This window comes from Salarias fasciatus, chromosome 23 (assembly GCF_902148845.1).
Source record: "Salarias fasciatus chromosome 23, fSalaFa1.1, whole genome shotgun sequence".
NCBI lineage: Eukaryota > Metazoa > Chordata > Actinopteri > Blenniiformes > Blenniidae > Salarias > Salarias fasciatus.
In genome coordinates this window covers 30,030,878-30,043,387 of record NC_043766.1, presented here as the reverse complement: position 1 = coordinate 30,043,387, position 12,510 = coordinate 30,030,878, and positions in this window count along the sequence as shown.

The window sequence follows — 12,510 nt, the reverse complement described above, 5'->3', positions numbered from 1 at the left end:
CAAATTTTGAACCATTTAGCACACTGTAAACATGCCACAGTTTGATATATCTTTGGTTAAAGAGAAATTAATTTGTTTCTTTTTCTTTAGGTGTTTGAAAACTTCATCTCCGAAGTGCAGGGAAAGTCCTCTCTTAGAGGTAAAATTGTGTGCTTTCTGAAGAGGGTTTGGTAAACAAGGTGTTGGGTCATATAAAATTGATACTGCAGTCAGTAAGAGTGTACGTACCACAGCGAAACTATTGTAAATTCAATAAAAGTCCAGTTCAGCTTGTGAGACATGGCATTTTACTTAAACTATTGGTTTCTGAGCACAGTCTGATCAACTGCATTTGAAACATTTGCTGTTTCTCACCACAATCTAAAAACAGCCTGAATGCATAAGCCTGTAAAGTGTGACATAGCAACATTATACTGCCTTGATTGGCATATGTTAAAGAATCTTTTGCACACACTCCTAACAACAAGCAGAATGAGCTTCTGTTTTGTCAACGTGCTTTGATATATGTGGTTTTGAAATGTGGACTAAAAGAGGCTTTGAACTGAGATGCAACACTCTGCAGGAGTGCCAAGTCGAAGTCTCTGAGTTTTCCCATTGTGTTTTCCCAACATGTTGTCTTGTGCTTCCCTGTCTCATCTGTTTCTAATTAAGGACTACCTTATTATCCCTAATGTATGAGGACGTGTTCTCAGTCATTTCTGTGCTGGTGTATGTTCAGCTGTGAACAACAATGGAGCAGCCTAATTGTAATAATTGCAATTACAAAAACTAATGGGCAGAATTATTTCACAATAGACTGAGTATAGTGAAAGCCCAAGATAATTTTCTACAGTGCTTTATTTATGTGCTTTCATTCTTTTAAGAAAGCTCTGCTTATTCTTCAAACCAGACAAGACAAAATAAATACAAGTGAAATAAAAGAAATATGCTTTCATTATAAGGAGAGTTTAAACTAGTGATGTATATGAGTATGAATATGGAGATTTTTTTTCTCTTTTTATTTGACATTAATAAATCTAGAAAAAAATATTTGAGGACAAGCAACTGTCTATTTATTCAATATCAATTTTCCCTTGTGTCGAATATTGTAACTACTTGTAACTATGTGTCTGAGCTTGGTGTTATTTTTCAGAGTCTAAAAATGATAGACCTTCAGAGTATCGTCTGCCATCATGGTCTCTTCACTGTCAAAACTGTTGCATTATACATGACAAATTTACATGTCAACAAAGCTGAATCACAAGAAAGTGATTTTCTTGCACTGCAACAGTGCAGAGAAATCTTAGCCAGAACTGTAAAAAATAATAATAATAATAATAATAATAATAATAATAATAAAAGTAGTAATGTATGCCAGACTGGCTCATTAGGAAATTGAAAAAAACATGCAGCAAATTAATATGGAGTGTTGGACATCGGAAAAAAAAAATAAACAGATGTTAAACACTTGCATAATCTATCTGCACACAGTGACTTTGCTCCACATGGTCACTGCCAGGGGTGTTGTTAGTTACTCCTGACTCCTGAAGTCCCAATCACAATTAAAAAGTGCCTCAAAATAGAAACACCTAAAATAATTTGAGGGAAAACCCAATGACAATTGTTTGTCAAGAAACTCAGAAGATTTTTACAGAAAATAAAGCTGTGTTGATTTCTGTTGGAGTGTTTGTGGAAAATGATTGGTGGTGAAATTGGTCAGGAAGCAAGGGACACCAGTTAAAGTCTTGCCTGAGGCATGAAATTGGTCAGGGTCCGCCATGATGCAACTGGTGGGAAAATAGGGCAGTTAGGTTGGGAACAACATGATGGTAAGAAGCTAGGAGATTGGCAAACCAAACAGATCACACACAAAAGAGAAAGACAGTTAAAATAAGAGCAAGAGTAGGAGTGATGAGAGAAAAAGAAAAAAAATCTACAGAGAACTGCAACAATTTCGATGAATTAATTTTTTTATTTTCATTAAATCACAACTGGCAGTAATCATGAAGTACAAGATGATAAAAGACTGTACCACTTTTGATCTGGATGTCCACATTGGGTCCTATTTACTTATGTCATATGTAAAATCTACTAAATTGCATGCTCATGCAAGTACATTGCAATATCAGTTTGCATTCATTTTTCAGGTGGAAGAACACCATAAGTAACATTAGGCACAATCAGGATTATGTAAATGAGGGTCTATGGGTAGAAGCTCTTGTTTGCACCAGACTGATTGGTACTATTTCCATATTCCTTTTTATTCACCATAGAGTGACTGGAGCGGTGTTGAATATTCACAAAATAAAAAACACTGCAATGGAATTGGAAGCATTGGTCGAGGAAAAGAAATTGGCTTAAAATTTAAAAAATTTGGCTTAAAAAAGTCATGAATGAATGAACGAATTAATGAAAAAATAAATAGGTGAAGAGATGATGTGTCCCAAAGTCAAAGCTTTTGGGAACAAGCACAGTGGGAGAAGAGATTCATAAAAGATCCAAAGATCCAAGGTGGATTATACATAGAAAAAAGATGCTTATGAATGCAAACAAATGTCTCTCATCACAATAACAGCAGCTTCTTTGTTAAGTGCTTTAAAAACTGATGCTGTCTTAATAAAAAGAAACCTTTTAACATGGTATGAATCACAATGTGTGTTGTACATTAATATATTAGTATTAACTCCTCCTCATTCTTTTCACAATCAAATACAAATCCCTGAGATTCAATATTAATAAAGCAATGCATTAAATGGTTTGTGTGTGAGCGTGAATTGGGTTTCAAGTTTTAATTAGATTAGTTCAATATTTATCCTTGCATTTGTTTAGATTACATTATCTTGTTCAAACTACGTGCTGCATTTAAATAGGCAACTACTTGTCAATTTCCCTTACTGTTTGGTTGCAACCAGCAAAAAAGAACAAGAGGTCATCATCTTCTTGACCTTTGTTTTGAATTTTAACAGTTGTTCTCTGGGGTTGGTAGCGAGAGCAATTCACGCTGGACCTAGCGTTGGTGTAGCTGATTTTGTTGAATTTTCCCTGGCCATTTTGCCCAATGCACCTTACTTACCTCCTCCAAGCCATTATATTGTTCCAATTGTAAGCGCTTCCAGAATTTAAATTTTGTTTTGAGAGAGAATGTCTTTGAGGTCAACAACCTGGTGAGTGCTGCTAATGGTAATTATTGATTTTTGTCCTCTGTCCATTGATGTAATATCTATCTATCTATCTATCCTATCTATCTATCTATCGATCTTCTATCTATCTATCTATCTATCTATCTATCTATCTATCTATCTATCTATCTATCTATCTATCTATCTATCTATCTATCTAATCTTATGCATTGAATGCATTAAATGTATTGACTGAAACCTTGAATGTATATATATATATACATACTGTATACACATATATATATATATATATATATATATATATATATATATATATATATATATATATACACACACACACACATATGTATAAACTGTGTTCTCGCCACCCCGGAGACAGACACAGTATTGTGTCTGTCTCCTTCAAGCTCGGGTCCTCCACCAGAGGCCTGGGAGCTTGAGGGTTCTGCGCAGGATCTTAGCTGTTCCTAGGATTGCGCTCTTTTGAACAGAGATCTCAGATGTTGTTCCTGGTATCTGCTGGAGCCATCCTCCCAGCTTGGGGGTTACTGCTTCCCGTGTCCCAATCACTACTGGTATCACTGTTGCCTTCATGCCCTCTCTCTATCTCTTCCCTCAACCCTTGGTATTTCTCCAGCTTCTCGTACTCCTTTTTGTACCCTTGGTATTCCTCCAGCTTCTCGTGCTCCTTTTTCCTGATGTTGCTGTCACTTGGGATTGCTCCATCTATCACCACAGCTGTCTTCTGCTGTTTATCCACCACCACTATGTCAGGTTGATTGGCCATCACCTGCTTGTCAGTCTGGATCTGGAAGTCCCACAGGATCTTGGCTCGATTGTTCTGGATCACCTTTGGAGGTGTCTCTCATCTTGACCCTGGGACCTCCAGTCCATACTCGGTACATATGTTCCTGTACACTATGCCCACTACTTGGTTGTGCTGTTCCATGTATGCCTTGCCTGCCAGCATCTCACATCCTGCTGTGATATGTTGTACTGTCTCTGGGGCTTCTTTGCACAGTCTGCACCTGGGGTCTTGTTTGGTGTGGTAGATCCGGGCCTCTATTGGTCTTGTGTTAAGGGCCTGTTCTTGTGCCGCCATGATTAGTGCCTCTGTGCTGTCCTTCAGTCCAGCCTTTTCCAGCCACTGGTATGTTTTTCCAATGTCAGCCACTTCTTCAATTTGTCGGTGGTACATGCCATGCAGGGCTTTGTCTGTCCATGATAGCTCCTCTGGCTCCTATTTACTGGGCTTTTCATGTCTGAGGCATTCACTTAGCAGATCATCACTGGGGGCCATCTTCTTGATATACTCGTGGAGGCTTGTGGTTTCCTCCTGGATAGTGGCTCTGACACTCACTAGTCCTTGGCCTCCCTCCTTTCTCTTGGTGTATAGCCTTAGTATGCTGGACTTAGAGTGGAACCCTCCATGCACTGTAAGGAGCTTTCTTGTCTTTATATCAGTGGCTTGCATTTCTTCCAGTGTCCAGGATATTATGCTAGCAGGGTATCTGATTACTGGTAGGACATAGGTGTTTATGGCCTGGATCTTATTTTTGGCATTCTGCTGGCTCTTCAGGACCTGTCTGAGGCCTCAATCACACATACGCGGCTGTGCGGGCGTGGATCTGTCCAGGTTTGCACAGTGTCTGCGCGGAAAAGTCAGAACTGCATGCAAACAGATCAGTCCTTTCACACTGCACGCACGGGGACGCGCGGGGCATGGCCCGTTCAAATCCGCGCGGCAGTTTCTAAATAGAAATCAAGTCTATTTTTCGGCGCGGACTTGAGCGGGCTGTGCGCGGTGTCCCGTTGAAACCAATGGCATAAACACACATCTCGTGTCAGCTAGGCTTTCTATGCATGTATTGAGCGCATGTCTGCCCACAAACTGGTCTACACAAGAGGCTTTTGCCAGTGTTCTGGTCCGTCTATTTTTCCGCGCGGCTTGGAGAGGGGTCCCATTGAAAACAATGAAGACAGGTCGTACTTGTCATATATGCAGATATATGTTCCATTTGAATTTACTATTCGGCGCAGTTAAGAGGAGTGCGCGTGTCTAGATACACATATCTAGAGATCTATATCTTTAAGTCTATGCCGGAGCTACGGAAGCCGCATTGTGTTGTGTGTTTTTGACTCCCGATGCTGATGCACGTTTCTGGATGCCTGTTCTTGGGAATAAACATCCTTTTGCTCCCGAAACGCCTCTGGAATTACTTCAAACATATTACACTAGTAGCCCATTGCCACGGACAACCCGCTCACGCAGACCGTGCTGGTGAGAAAGGGACGCCTGAACACGCCGCTCCAGCGCCTGTGCGGTCTACGCGTCTGCCCCACGCCCGCGCAGTGACCACGTATGTGTGAATCAGGCCTTACTCTCTGTAGGTATTTGGCTGTGGCTGAATTTCGAGCTGCCTCCTCATGTTTACCATTTACCTGTGGGTTCCCCAGGTACTTGTAGCTGTCCTGCACATCTGTTATGTTCCCTTCAGGTAATTCAACTCCTTCAGTTGTGATCACCTTCCCTCTTTTAGATACCATTTGTCCACACTTATCTAGTTCGAATGACATCCCAATGTCATTGCTGTATATCCTGGTGAGGTGAATCAGGAAGTCGATGTCACGCTCATTCTTGGCATACAGTTTGATGTCATCCATGTAGAGGAGGTGGCTGATAGTTGTTCCGATCTTGAACCGGTATCCAAAGTCCCTCTTGGTAGTGATCTGGCTGAGGGGGTTCAGGCCTATGCAGAACAGCAGGGGGGAGAGGGCATCACTTTGGTATATGCCACATTTGATGCTCACCTGTACCACTGGCTTTGAGCTGACCTCTAGACTTGTCTTCCACAGCCCCATTGAGTTGTGAATGAAGCTCCTTAGAGTCCTGTTGATGTTGTACAGTTTCAAGCATTTCAGTATCCACGTGTGTGGCATTGAGTCATAGGCTTTCTTGTAATCAATCCAGGCAGTGCACAGGTTGGTGCTGCGGACCTTGCAGTCTTGGGCGTGCCCTGTCAACCAGTAGCTGGTGTTTGGCCCCTCCTGGTGTTATTGCCAATCCCTTTTTGTGCTTTACTCATGTACTGATCCATGTGCCTATCTTGGCTGCTATGATGCCTGATAGGAGTTTCCATGTGGTTCTGAGGCAGGTTATCAGCCGGTAGTTTGATGGTATTGTTCCCTTCTGGGTGTCCTTCATGATGAGGACTGTCCGACCTTGGGTAAACCACTCTGGGTGGGTCCCTGATATTAGCAGCTGGTTCATTTGTGCTGCAAGGCATTCATGGAGTGCAGTTAGCTTCTTAAGCCAGTAGGTGTGAATCTTGTCGGGCCCTGGAGCTGTCCAGCTCTTCATTTTCGCCATTCTTGCCTGTACATCTGCTGTTGTAATTACTACTGGGTTTTGTTCTGGGAGGTTGCTGTGCTCTGCCTGCAATCCTGCCAGCCATTGGACATTGGTGTTGTGTGGCACTTCTTTTTCCCAGATACTCTTCCAGTATTGCTCAGTCTCAGCCCTGGGTGGGTCTGCTGTAGTCTTACTACCCTGCCACTCAGAGTAGACCTTAGCTGAATTGTTGGAGGACACCCTGTTTATTCTCCTGGTCTCCACTTCTCTTGTGTATCTCTTTAGGCGGGTAGCTAGGGCTGTGAGTCTTTGCTTAGCAGTCTCCAGTGCCTCAGTTATTGACAGCTTTCTGTATTTCTTGGTCAGTTCTTTCTTGAGATTCACTCCTCTGCTTAGTTCTGTGAGGAAGCTGACTTCTCTCCGTGTTGCCATGATTTTTGCCTCTAGCCTTCTTTTCCATGGAGGTTCTTGGTCACTCCGGCTACTCATGCTGTTCATCTTGTAGCCAAGCATCTCTAGGATGACTGTCGCTGTTGCATATATCAGCTGATTGGTCTCAGTGATGGTGCTGGTAGGGATAGTTAGCAGTGCTGTGTTCACATCTTCCAGTAGAGATTCCGATTTCATTACTTAGCCTTAGCAGACAGGAGGGTGTTGGGTTCCCCCAGGACGTCATGATCTTCTCCCTCAGGTCAGCTGCTCTCGTGTTGAGCTCTGTTAATAGGGCTTGGTGCCCAATCTAGTAGGACCTGTCGTCCTGTTTGTTCCAGTAGATATATATATATATATATATATATATATATATATATATATATATATATATATATATATATATATATATATATATATATATATATATATTAGGGGTGGGACTCGATTAAAAAATTAATCTAATTAATTAGGGCCTTTGTAATTAATTAATCTCAATTAATCGCATATCGATATTTGACCCGAGATCAGTGAGAACCTTTCTTTTTCAAATGGATTTTGGTATAGTGAATCAATATAGTGATACATGAGCTTAAGCAACAAAACACTGTTCATTTTTTCAGCAAGGAAGGAGGAATTTAACCAAGACAAATAAACCAATACACATTGATTAGTGCAACTTTTGTTGGGCTGGACGAGGTTCCTTGAAGTAGTCGGAGTGACGTCCTCTTCAACTCTAGCTGTATGCCAGGCTTGCGTGTTGGTCGCTGCTGCGACATGCTTAGCATTCAGTTGATATAGCCGGCTCGATGTGCTGCACTGGTATGCAAATTCTTTGCTGCACAATGTGCATACAGCTTTGGTTTTATCCACGCTGCCATCCGCTGGCTTTTTAAATCTAAATTGTCTGTGCATGAGACCAAGTAGTGCGCTGTCGTCAGGAGCAGTGTTGCCAACTCCCCAGTAAGGAAAGTCACTACTGGCTGTCCTAAAAGTCGCCAGAAGTCGCTAGATGAGGTCGTTACCTAATTTGCAATTTGCATGTAATTGTAATGGGCGCTGTAGGAGAGAGGAATAACGTCATGGGAGAAGCAAAATGTGAGTTAAAAAAACACCCTAAATATGTTTAGAACTGCAAATGAATTTTCTTCTGTTTATTCTTGGTTTGTCAGCAAGTGAGCAGTGGCGTATTTGCGCACACGCGATTCATTTGAAGTGTGGAGGAGTGGTGTGGGTCTCCTCTCTGCTCTGACTGCAGCAGGGAGCGCTGTGTGAGACTGGCCGCCTGTGAGTGCTTTGGGACGGGGGAGGGGCTCACGCAGCACCCGCAGCTCATTGAGGACAGCAGCTGCAGAACGAGACGTCCTGTCACGTCTCCAGAGCACCAGAAAAAGTCGTTAAATTTGTTGCTAGTCGCTTTTGACAAAAAAAAAGTCGCCAGGAGGCTTTGGAAAGTTGCCAGATTTAACGAGAAACTCACCAAGTCGGGAGCTGTTCCGTTGTTGTGTCACAGCGAAATATGTCCGGGTGAAACTCGTCCGGTGACAAACGTTCCGCGACAATTTGCGATAATTTTTTTATCGCGTTAAAATTTCTGTAATTAATTAATCGTAACTAACGCGTTAAAGTCACAGCCTTTATATATATATATATATTATATATATATATATATATATATATATATATATATATATATATATATATATATATATATATAATATATATTATAATATTATATATATATATATTATATTATATAAATATATATGTAAAGGGCTGGGCACGTTAATGCACTGCTTATATGTTTACACATGGGCCTCATGTTTGACAACCTGTTTTTACACTAGCCATTGTGCATTCTGGTTGTTGCCAAATGCCAACTTGGACAGGCTCCAGCTTGCTGCAACCCTACTTTGGACACAGTTGGTATCGAGAAGTGATTGTTAACTGTTTTTTACCTGGACTTTCCCCAGAGTGACTCCTAGAAAGACTGCAGACCTTCTCTTTTGTCTTTTGTTTGCCAGCACAGTAAAAAGATACCAGACACTAGTAGACACAACCTCTCTCACCAAATATCTAGCAGGAGCTTCTATAATGAAACAACTGGCAATTTCACAGTATTAAATGAAGGTTTCCTTTGAGACGTCCAAATTGAATTTTGGCCCCTTCATGTTAGCTTGAATCCTCTGGGATCATGTAGTCAGACAACCCACTGTAGAAGATGAAAAAATTGGTGTGTCTTCCAGAATCCCTGTCATTTCATTGATTTATCTGAAAGCTGATTTAACTTGACAACACACTGCAATTTTGTAATATCCCATCGTAGGCAAGATACTTTTTGTTATTATTTTACAATTTCATTTTATCTAAAACTTTAAAACTGACCATTTGCTGACCTGATAATTATTATTTATTTTTCTATCTCGAAGACCATGTTCTTTTTTATGTTTTTTCCTTTCTCTTATTATAGTTAAAGTGCTGTGTCATATGGACACCAATTATAATGCTCTTGGATAACTTGAATATGTATTTATGTGTATATGTATATGTATATGTATATGTATATGTATATGTATATGTATATGTATATGTATATGTATATATGTATATATGTATGCATGTATGTATATATATATGTGTGTCTGTATATATACATATGTTTTTTTCTCTTCTGCTATTCTCTTTAAAAAGTAAAGCTTTTCAAATCATGTTTGAATTCAATCCAAGATTGCATTTAATATTTTGCTGATGCATATTGTGGTATTTCACAGTATTTATTTCATTTTTTTTTTCAAATTTCATTTTTTTTTTAATCTATTTTGTTGTTTTATTTTATGTATGTATGTATGTATGTACATGTATATGTATAGTTTTTTCTTTCTTTTTTTTTCTTTTTGGGAAAAATGTACATTTAGAACTTTTTTTGAGAAATATTTCCATTATTTTGTGAAAACTCCAATAAAAATATATTTGGAAGGAACTTGACAACACACTTTTATTTGTGAAAAACAACATTAAAACCTCAATTGCTGTTGTGCCTTACAGTTACCACTGTTCTGTCAGTGAATAGCCCAGTGCAGAATATTTGTACAATGTGTAAGGTCTTTAATGACAAGTATAATGCCAATCTTAAACAATGACAGATAGTCCTTGATTAAGCTTCTGCCTATGAGAGGAGCTGGATTTGATGGCACAAGGGTGTGAGATCATTTGCATTGATTATGTCACACTCTTGTTATAGAGAGCCAATCCCTGAGAATTAACTTCAGTTCCGGAGCCCTAATCATTTTTAGCCATCCTGCTGAAATGAAGGCAAGGGTGATCAATAAGGCTTCGACTGGCTCCATGTGGGGGTCGCTCCACTTCTTATCTCCTCCTCCAACAGAATTGACAGATGAATTTAACAAGAAGGGCACTATCTGCTTTGCCAAGAATAGAACAGCTAAACTATCTGTGGCATTGCTAGCATGGTTTCAGCAGTATTGATGAATATATCACAGATATCACATTGCGTCCATTCAGAAGGAAGCAATCCCCCTCCTACTTTCTCTCTCTCTTTTTCTCCCCCTCCCCCATCCTGTCTGTTTCTGCCTTTCTTCCTTTTTTTTTTCTTTTTAATCACTGATTTGGTTAGACCTCTTGCCACGAAGCTTGGTGCGATGACCCAAGGTAAGCTGCATTTTTACAAGGAGATTTATGCGCCGTTAAATGGAAGTACACTCACTACTGAAATGAATTTATTCCATCTAATCTGCTTAAGGTCATGAGTGCTGCTTGAGCTTAGTAATCAAGTTGTACACAGTATGTGAGGTAATTTTCGTATATCAATTTCTTGGAGACACTTTGTTTTATGCTGCTCGTTTCAGTGTTTTTGAACAGCAAGTTGTCTAGTCAGTGTTCACCATAGGTGTCAAACATAAGGCCTGTGGACCAAAACAGGCTTGCAAGACTCTCAAATCCCTCAGGCCAAACTCACTAGCAAATGCTGTCAGGACGAGTTGTAAAAAGTTTCTTGAACCTTTCACTGTATTTTGTGCCAGAAGGGATTATTAAAATTGACTTTATGTTGAGATTGTAATGACGTTTCCCAGTAATTGTTTGTAAGTGTGGAAATATGGGCATTTTCATAGTGTATATTCAGTGCTACAACAAATAATCACTGTAAAGTTTAAATTTGAAGGTTCTCATAGCACTGTTTTGCTGGTCATGGCCACTCAGAATTAAATATAGCTATTTGTGGCCCCTTAACTAAAATACCTTTGACACCCTGGTGTACACCAACATTTGGTAGAACAGTCATCTATTTTCGATGCCTAATTCATCCAAGTTGGGTTCAAAGCAAGTGTAAGACTTTCCCAGCTTGCACAGATTAGACTGTGGACAGGTCATCGGTCTATCACAAGATAACTTTGCATTCTTTTCTTAAAGCGATACTTCAACATTTTGGCAAATTGGCCCATCTAGGGCAATTCGGTAGTCATTTAGAACAGCATACTTACTTTTTTTGTGAGGGCGAGCTGTTGTTTATTCAGCGGTGCGTCTGAGGAGAGCTTCACGGCGGACATAATGGAAGTGGACGGTACAGTTGCTTCCCTCGTCAAACTCATCAAATACACAATCCAACAACCCCAAAACACACTTTGGTGGACACGTTATAATCCGCACATTCACTACGCTGTGAAACACCAACAAATAATATTGTAGCATTACGACATTGAAGCAAATATTGAGAACTACTTTTTCTTTTGAGATCACTACGCCCAGACGCCATGTTTAGTAAGTAGTTCCGTCTTAGCAATCTTCGCAAAAAAACGCTCAATCTCGTAATTTTGCATTAATATTTCACAGCGTAGTGAATGTGGGGATTATAACGTGTCCACCAAAGTGTGTTTTGGGGTTGTTGGATTGTGTATTTGATGAGTTTGACGAGGGAAGCAACTGTACCGTCCACTTCCATTATGTCCGCCGTGAAGCTCTCCTCAGACTCACCGCTGAATAAACAACAGCTCGCCCTCACAAAAAAAGTAAGTATGCTGTTCTAAATGACTACCGAATTGCCCGAGATGGGCCAATTTGCCAAAATGTTGAAGTATCGCTTTAAGTGATATTAAATAATTGAGGCATTGAAGAACCGATAACTATATTGAACTATTGAAAATCCTGATGGTCCAACTGAAGCTTTGCCTTCTCATTGTGGGTCAAGAGTGATAGACACTGTTTTGTCTATTTCCTTTACTTTTACCTGTTTGTAAAACCAGGTATTGGTGCCTTTTTTTTAATCAATGAATCCATTATCAACTGTTTTATGTTATTCCTTTTAAGGTATTTTTAGCATTGTTTGTTTGTAATGTTGTGTTTGCTGATAACAACAGGACCCCCTTGAAAATTAGACCCTGGGTCTCAATGGGGCCCACATACGAGGGGGTACCCAAAAGAAACCAGAATTTGGTCAGAAAACAATAATAATAATGAGTTCCGACTTCTGGCCGTCAGATGTGCTGCAGGTAAGCCTCATGCACATCTGTGAGAAATCTGAGCTCCGAGAGTGACACTGACGCCTGTCAGGCACTATTTATAGTAACAGAGTGCAGCGGCGGTCTGCATTTTTTT